The 9,724-nt window shown below is 35.7% G+C and overlaps 1 long non-coding RNA gene across 1 annotated transcript; it reads right to left on the reverse strand.

Annotated features, from left to right (window-relative positions):
- Positions 1–6,713: 6,713 nt before the first annotated feature.
- On the reverse strand, positions 6,714–9,220 carry LOC150034638 (uncharacterized). The gene is made up of 2 exons (XR_016531193.1): positions 8,991–9,220; positions 6,714–7,292 (listed from the first exon to the last, which is right to left on the reverse strand). It is a non-coding gene; the product is annotated as an uncharacterized LOC150034638 (long non-coding RNA).
- Positions 9,221–9,724: the final 504 nt, after the last annotated feature.

Genomic DNA, 9,724 nt, shown 5'->3' on the forward strand with positions numbered 1-9,724 from the left:
CCGGTGGGATGATCGGATGCCCCTTCACTGGGATGAGACATTCTCAACCATCAGGCAGAACCAACTCTTGGAACTGAACCTAACAACCACCATTTATTTGGTCTAGAATTGTTAACCCTTTAATAGCTCCGCGTAAGTGTGATCCCTCTGTTCGGCACCAGAGTCCCACCCTAATGAGCCCACTATAGGGAAGAAGCAGATTAGGACAAGAGACTAAGTAACCTTATCCTCTTATAAGAGATAAAAAAAAAAGAAACACGCAAAACTGCCATCCTATAGGGGGATACTCCCAGGTTGCCTTGAGGCGATGCGTAGAAACTTCGTTCAATTCAACGAGGGAGGCCATGTGACATACTGTCGCACTTCCCGCTCCCACTTACTATGAATATTCTCTCCATCCACCTTGATATTGACCTACCCAAACACCATCCTTTAGGGGGACACTCCCAGGGTGCCACGAGGCCAAGAGTAGATCTTACAGTGTGGACTATATGGGAGAAACGTGAAAGGTTTAAATGAAGCATCATATGGCCCAAGTACCTCCCACTGAATGTTCTACCTAGGGGTTCATTAACCTAGACAATTCGGCTACTGATTTTAGTCTAAGTCATCTTTTAAGTCTGCTCATAAACAACTTTTATCTATGAAATAAAACAAGTCCAAGTAGTCACATTTAAACACTTTAATGGACTGTCCTTAACTTGCATGCATGCGTCAAATTTATCTAATTCACCTTTCCAAATAGGTTTCTAGGTAGGGGTATTACGTTTCTGTCAACTTAAATGCCCCAGCCTAGACAGAACCCGCCTTAGACAAAAGGTCATTCATAGATAGATTTGCTACACTTTAACATTTTATTAGTCAATTTAATCCTATTAAACTGATTAAAAGATTAAAGCCTAAGGGTTGCTAATCATATTAGAACCGTGACCTTAGGTCTATGCCATCCAAGTTTTAAACATTTTAAAACCATGAATTACCTAAGTGAACATGCATGTCTTTCTTATAGCTTTTAGTTCTAATTTCTCTTTAACCTTTAAAAAGAAACAACTAAAACACATTACACATAACAAGGTATTTATAATGTTTATAAAGTAACCTATGTGTCATGCTTCATGCAATGTCCGGTCATTACTATACATAACTTTTATATACATGTAATAACCAAGCAAACATGCTTTCTATACACCCTTATACTATAACAATTATAATATAAAGATGATGCATGTCAATGCTTTTTATGCATGTATAAATATAACTCTTATATTATATGATACTGCATGCATGAACATGCTCTTACATAATTTAAATCATGCTTCTCTAAATCATAACATTTATAATAAAGAGATAATGCATGACCAATGTATAACTTAAGGTGGGATTTTACTATATGTGCTTACCGTATGACATAAAAATAAACATACATTTCATGTATTAAACCAAAGATTAATGGATCGGGATGAACTAACACAAAACTAGAATGAAGAATTCTATCTATTATATTTTTTCATCGAGCAAACCAGTTCACAGGCGAACTGGGTCTTGAACTACCAGGCGAAGGTTCATTGTTTAATAAACGCCTCCAGGTAAACGATCGTGTAGCACACACAAGATGAATAGCGCGAAAAGCTAAATGATCGCTTAGACGACAATGAGGTTGCAAAGCCTGATCGTCTAGACGATCGCTTAACATGCGAAAAGGTAAATGATTTACCCTGCCTTTACTCTGTGATCGTATAGTCAGTAACTAAGCGATGAGGCTTGCTGAGTTATACGATTGTCTAGTGCGCACACGTTAAACGACACCCGAGCATTCGATACTCAATGATCGTCTACCCCATCGTCTACGCAATCTGACCAATGCGTGATTGTCTTCTTCCTCGAAGAACAACAAACCTTGCTCTGAACTTCTTCACGAATGACTCAAAACGCAAACTAACTTCGAATACATACTCGATTGCAATTAATTATGCCAAAAAACACAAGGGCCTTTACAATTAACTGAAAAATGTAAAAGAATTTAACAAACCGAGGTTTCATCCCAGAAAACTCCATTAATCAACACATCCAAAAATAAATTAACAATTAAAACAGAGAGTAGATATGCTGCACCCACCGAGAATGTAAATGTAATTCTTTGCATCAATGAAATTGGAATATTAGAAACCTGGCTCTGATACCAATTGTAGGAACTCTTATAGAAGAGTACCTATAAGTGGAAGCAGATCTTTCCGATTCATTGGACAGAAGTTACACATATAACATTCAAACATACATATATGCATTGTTAACACTAAATTATTGGCATGCTTTAAAAGGTAAAAACAAAAGACCGAAAGAACGTACCAGTTGAAGACTTTTTTCAAAAAACTCGGTCTCTCCGTGAACGAACTCCTCTCGCTCTTTCTCGTTCAACAAGTGATCGCCCAGCAACACCACGATCGTCTAGACGAACAGCAGCACACAAACAACAGGCAGTGGGACGACACCAACACTCGAAGCCCTCAGTATTCTCGGAGTGCAAATCCAAAGTGTGGCTTTAATGGAATTGGTAGAGGGGAGGAGGAAAAGCTATTGTATACTACGAACAAGCAAGTGGGAGAAAGGGAAGACTATCGTATAGTCGGGTGTTTGATCGTTTAGGGCAGGGTACATGATCGTGTAGTAAAAGCTAAGCGACCGTCTATCAAAAGGTAAGCAATCGTTTAGATACGCTCAGGCGCTAAGCAATCCTCTAGCAAGAGGTAGGTGATCGTTAGGAAATCGTGGGCATTCATTTAGAAAAGCGCGGGAGTGCGATCGTTTAGTAAGCGGACACTATCGTATAGGTTTTCAACACTAAGCGATACAATACTTATCACATCGAGAGCGATAATGCGTCTTATGTGCAAAATGAAAACTTCCCACTATCACACGAATTCGGTGAAAACTTCAGTTACTAAAACTAAATTGAATTTCCCACTATCACATGAATTCGGAGAAAACTTTGGCCAATTATCTCATATATCAACTATAGTGTTTTCTCCTCTACTTGATATAAATCATATTTATATCCAATTTTTTCCAAAATAATGTATCTCATACCTTTAGTCATTCATATCATATATAATTAACCAATTCAATTATATCATATATAATCGAACTCCCTCTTATCAATTTAAACATTTCAAACTGACCCGAAAACTGATTCTCAACTTTTATCCAAGCTACCGAGGGGACCTTATGAACCTATGGCTCAAAGCTCCAATCGTACATGAATAGCTGACTAAACTCTTTAGCCACGAGATCCACCATCCGTTAATTTCTAGGCATTCCACTAAAGACCGACAACTGAACTCTTCTTACCATAGATATAGTTCTGTGTCCATCGGATATAACCAATCATTAGTACGATAACCCTTCACAGATGCTCGTAAGTACAACTGAAAAATTTACCGTTTTGTCCCTATAGTTACATCTCACTCCTTAAGTACCACTAATCCCTCTAATGAACAATACAATATAGTTCAACTATGTGTGAACACCTCTCGGGCCATGACAAGGTGTGTGGCGCCACATCGTTCAGGCTTTGGAATTAGCCCTTAAGGGAGCTATCTATCTACTTGCTCCTGCTTCGGGGATAGAGTGAATTCCATCTTGTGTAGCTGAGTTCCTAGCTTCCAAATTAGACGAATCCCCAAAATGGTAGGTTTGAGTCGGTGGCCTGGCCACTCACACCCATTCAAATTAAAGGACCACCCTCAATGGCAGGAGTTCCCAACTCACTCAGGATTGAGGTCATGTTACCTATGGTCATCCTAGTGAAGTGAAGTCTCTGTCATGAATGGTGTTATATAACGAGACGTTAACACTTAATGATCAGGTCTTATACAAATTCTTTGTATAGGACGCCCTCGCTCGTATGTCCCCTACACGAATGATCAGGATCAGACCATCTGTGATAAGTCACAACACTTGTAACTATTCCACAAAGTAGGCCGCATCCGTAGCGTTACCAGGATAAGGTTTCCCTCCTACATCCATATACTACTGACCATTTTGGTTATCACTTAAGACATGATCCACTTGTATGTCACCACATATATGCTTAAGTTACATAAGACAACCAGGGATTTTAGTTTATTGGTTTGTGGTAAAGCAAATAAAACATCCAGATGAGCAAAATCAAGAAATGGAGTAAGTAGCATCACAAGTGTTCGTACAAACTGTTTACAAACTACAAGACAAGAGACTTTAGAGCATTAACCCCAACACTAATCTGTAAGTCCATAAGGTCCCTTGCTAGCTCAATAAGGATTAAGAGAATCAAATTAATTTTGGATTAATTTGAATTGTTCTATTTAATGAAAAGGAATTAATTGTATAAGATACAATTAATATAATGTATGTGATACATTATATTACAATGTTTAAATAAGAGAAATAAATATTTGAATATGATTCAAATATTAATTATATGAATATGATTCATATAAACTATAGGTCAACATTAATATGAATATGATTCATATTAATACTATAGGTTATATGAGAGAATATAAACTATAGATTATATTATATGTGATATAATAAACTAGGCTATTGATGGTAGTGCAAGCGCACATGTCAAATTATAATATAGTAAAATGGTCAAGAGACCGAGTATTGTCCTCTAAGGAATTGGTTTGACTCTTTTAGCTATTAAAAAATCTTTCTAATTTTATTTAGAGGACCAGACTGTGATGAGAATCTAATTAATCTAATCCTAAAAAGCAAGAAAAGATAATACTAAGGTGAAATGACAGGGTTGAAACTTAGGTCGTTAATAAGCCTGTCTGGTAAAGAAAATTTGTAAAATCACCAAACTACTCCCATCACTACTAAAAACATAGCAACAGTGGTAATTGTTCGAACCACAGAGAAGCGAAGAATTAATTTCTTTTTGGGTTAGCTTTAACCGTGGAAAAATAGTAAAAACGAGTTTTTGGTTTTTAGTTTTAACTTGAAAACATGTAAGTAAAAATAAAGTGTAAGGGATATACGGAACGGTGATGGATTCATCTTATTCTCGGATCAAGTAGTCATTCAATGTAAATTAAATCATTGTTTTCAGCCAACATATCATATATTCGAATTATGCATGCATAGCTACCCAATCGATGTGAATTAACTAATCTCTACAAAGGCTGACAATCAATTAATCTGAACCAATCGAGTGTCCTAATTCGTAATTAAGGCTAGAAAGCTCGTGCCTCAACTAACCTACATGCTCTTAGATGCAATTAGGTCCTTATAGGCCATAAGGAACTAGAAACACATGCATTAAGATTTAGGATTCAACTATGTTGATTAAGTGTCAGGACAATCATGTTCAAACAATCAATTTATTCTTTAAATCTAGAATAAATGTGCGATGCAAAGATTCAAGGACAACCTATAAACCTAAATATGCTCATCTAATCTGTGCTACAAGGGTAAATTCAAAGCATGGACGATTACAAGGATACATGTGAGCTTGAATTTAACTAGCTAAGACATGCAATCATGATAGGATATCAATTCAACACATAAAAGTAAGTCTAAATTAAACAAGATTTGGGAAAAACATAATTCTGAATTAAAGTACAAAAATTGAACAGAAAACTCATCAAAATACAAGAATGTTCGATCTAAGAACTAAAAGAAAGATTACCTCATCGATTCATAGACAAATTGACGGGATACAATCTAGAACACGTCCATAATCCAAAAATAAAATAAAAACTAACCTAAGGACACTAAAAATTGAAGGGAATAGAAGAAGAATGAAGTCTAACTTCGACCTCCATCAATTTGGCCTCCAAAGTCCAACATGTTTTGACCTAGGGCCGAAGAGGAGTATTTATAGAAATCATTGCAGCGCTGCAATACTAGAAGCAGTGTTGCAACGCTCGACAGGAAAAGCCACAAGCGTTGGAGTGAAGCGTTGCAACGATAGCGTTGTTGAATAATCGGAGCATCGTGACGCTCGGGATAGCATTTCAACGCTGAGTCTTCTATCAGATACTCGCTACTCGATGCTCGAAGACTCAATACTTGACGCTCGTTGACTTGGTAGCATTTTCTTGATTACTCAACAGCCTTTTACTCGATAGTACTCGATGGCTGTTCATACTCGGTGGAACTCGATGGCATCTTGGTAATTTTAACTCCTTTGAAGCCTAGATGTTCAAATCAACTCCATATTGCTTCAAATTAACCCTGTTCTTCATCAAATCATTAATTCTACCTCTTGATTGTTCGGTACCAACAAAATAGGAAAATAAACACATAGAATCCAATAACGAGCCCAAATTAAGCTAGGAATAATAGCTCTTTTTGAGAGTTATCATGAAACTAGACAAAGACACGTTCTAGGGTATGATCTCGTTACATAGATTAACCAGATTAATTATTTTGACCTTAGATTGATTTCATGCAAATTATAGACCTAGTAGTCTTTTATCTAGGTATCCTCTCTTGAGCTCAACCTTTTCTAATAACTAACCATCGACCCGAATCTCTTCTATCGCTTGATTAGCTACAACATTAAGTTCCTCCATCAACAATCTCTATTAATCTCCTATCACTCTTGTGCATACTTGATTAACAGTTTAACATGCTAGATCTAACCCAACGGCTTCTCTCTCAAGCAAGACATTGAGTAAAGAACATTCAAACATTGGCCAATTATTCAAAAGCATTAAGAACAAACATGCTAAAATAATTATGCATAAAATTCAATCCAAGAAATAACAAAATCAGTTTTAGAATCCATAAAACTAGATCAACACCTTAGAAACACAAATCAGTCACTCATGGCTACAACACAAACATAGATCATTCATGAGGTTTCCAAACACAAAGGAACAGAAAGTAAAAGAGGGAAGAAATTGCAAGTCGTGTTCTTGACTCTCGTCCTCGAATCCGGAATCGCAACCTAGTGATCTCTTCAAATCTTCAATCCTTTGAAGCTTTGAGATGCCACCTTTGTCTAGGATTACACTCCCCAGGGAGGCCTCATTGAAATATTGCTTTACGCTCTCCAAATAGCCTTGTTTCCAATTCGTATTGGGTCTACAGCATTAGGGAGCAGTGTTGCAATGTTCTTCCATTGCTGGCTCCCATGAATTGCCTTCCAAATTTGCCTCTTTTCTTGATCTTGGGTCCTTGGTTTCTTCCTAATTCCATGGCCAACCCTTAATTGCTCAAATTAGGAGTTTTGCCCTGGGTTTTTTTTTTTTTTTTAATCTTTTTCACACAAATTGCTCATGATGCTTAGTTTCCTGAAATTACTGAATAAACCACATCAAATTAAACAAAGCTAGCAATACTAGTTCTAAATTTGAAGGTAATAAAAACACTTTTTAGATGTTTTTCACCATCCCAAACTTAAAACTTTGCTAGTCCCGAGCAAAGAAAAAAGAGAAACACAAAGTAAGAGAAATAATGAATATTGAAATGAAAAAGGTTCAAGGAATGCATTCTCTTATTTCGATTTCATCAACTTCTCAATTTATACAACACTCATCCACATTCAGATACATCCTAATCATTGAGAATTTCTAAAGCCAAAACTTTTTATCCTCTGTGTGTGTGTGTGACTCCTCCTTTAATTCAAAACTCAGAAACTGACTTAAGATTTAATTAAGTTTCATCAGTTTTCCCCATAATCTAGTTCAAGCACCAATCATCAAACACCACCACATTCAATCGCTTTTGCAGTTAGTATGGTGAGTTAGTTCATGCATGCTCCTGGGTCAATTCACTTTGAAACAGTTTATAGAATCTTGAAGTATTTGAAAGGTACTCCAGGAAAAGGTATACTATTTAAGAAGCATAATCACCTACATAGCGAGGTTTACATTGATGCTGATTGGGCAGACAGTATGACTGATAAAAGATCAGCTTCGGTTTATTACTCTTTTGTTGGAGGAAATCTAGTTACTTTAAGAAGTAAAAGATAAAGTGTGGTTGCGAGAAGTAGTGCTGAAGCAGAATTTAGGGCATTAGACCATGGTATTTGTGAGGATATATGAATAAAAAGACTATTGGGAGGATTGAAATTCTCTCAGACAATGCCCATATGCATTTATTGTGATAACAAGTCAGCAATTTCCATTGTCCACAATCCAGTCCTTCATGATAAGATGAAATATATTGAGGTTGATAAACACTTCATAAAGGAGAAGATTGATGATGGAATAATGTCATTCCCTTTCTTTCGACAGTAGAGAAAATTGCAGATGTGTTAACAAAAGGTCTTCCAAAGTGACAATTCAACAACTTAATTGACAAGCTGGCCATGAATGATATCTTCAAACCAACTTGAGGGGAGTGTTGATTATTTTCTTTATTGTGAAATTTTTTATTGTATTTATTGTTTTATATTTGTTGTATTTTATTTGCTATTTTATATTCTTTCCTTATTTTTAATTGGGTGTTTTTTCTATTTAAGAAGTCTTTTCCTCCTAAGAGAAATAAGATAGAAAAATACTTTTTACACAAATACAGTTTACAAATTATAAGACCACAAGATTTAGGGCATCAACCTCAACAAGGTTCTTTGCAGCGGTGCTATGAGTCCTCTATAATACTATTAAGACCTTCATAGTACTACTATGTACTATTAGGATCTTCACAGTACTACTACATGGACTCTCCATGGTACTACTAGGTACAACTACGTGTGTCCTCCATGGTATTTGCTAGGACTTCTATGGTACTACTAGCTCTCTCTCTCGAGTCCTCTCAGCTTCCCTTAAGCTCCCCCATAGATTCTTTAAACTATTACAGGTCCTTTGAATTTCCTTATAGGCCCAACCAATCCGCTCGGATCGGTGATCTCCTAAAACCATGGGTATGGCTATTAGTCGTGAAGGGACTGAATGCTTCAATCCCGTAGTGAAAGCGATGGAATCACATTCTTTGATTTCTTGAAAGAACTAAGAATAAAAATACCTTAAAGAAGGTTAAACTAAGAATAAAAATACCTTAAAGAAGGTTAAGCACCATATCTTTGCCAGTACATAACCGTGACAAAATTTTCTTCTCGAACTTGGTAATCTCCTTTTTGAAGTCTCTCTTTGAATTCCATGAGATCTTCCTTGCTTGACTTTGGAAATGATCCAGTTTATGAGAATCACTCTCTGAAAATGGGGAGCATTTTCATCGAGAAAAATCTCTGCAAAATGGCTGTAAAGATTATGTTGTAGTGCTGTGTTCTATGAGGGCTCCTTAGGGCCCTATTTATAGAACTCTGTTGGGTTATTTCTAATCCTATTAGAATAATCTTTTATTTAATTATAATTATCTACTAATATCTCATTTTGAAGATAATTATAGTTATCCTTTAAATATCTAATATTAAAAGGATTTAAATATTTATTAATTCTCCTATTACCTATTTAATTTGAATCCTATTCAAATTAAATAACTTATTTATTTGAATCTCACCTAAATAAATTAATTTTCCAAATTATATAGGTATAATTTGAATTTCATTTGAATAAAACTTTCTAATAAAATATGTTTTAATTGTATCCAATGCAATTAATAATTTCTCTCATAAATTTGAATATTTCAAGATTTCTTTCAACATATATAATCCTTGTTGACCCGTGGTGATCTGGTAAGGGGTCCTTATGGACCTACAAATTGTAAGCTCAAATGATCCAAGATTAATTAATTAATCTTCATTTAGTAATTATAGAGCAAACCACTATAG

Source organism: Benincasa hispida, chromosome 8 (genome assembly GCF_027475165.1).
Source record: "Benincasa hispida cultivar pf3 chromosome 8, pf3_genome.v1.1, whole genome shotgun sequence".
NCBI classification, from domain to species: Eukaryota; Viridiplantae; Streptophyta; class Magnoliopsida; order Cucurbitales; family Cucurbitaceae; genus Benincasa; species Benincasa hispida.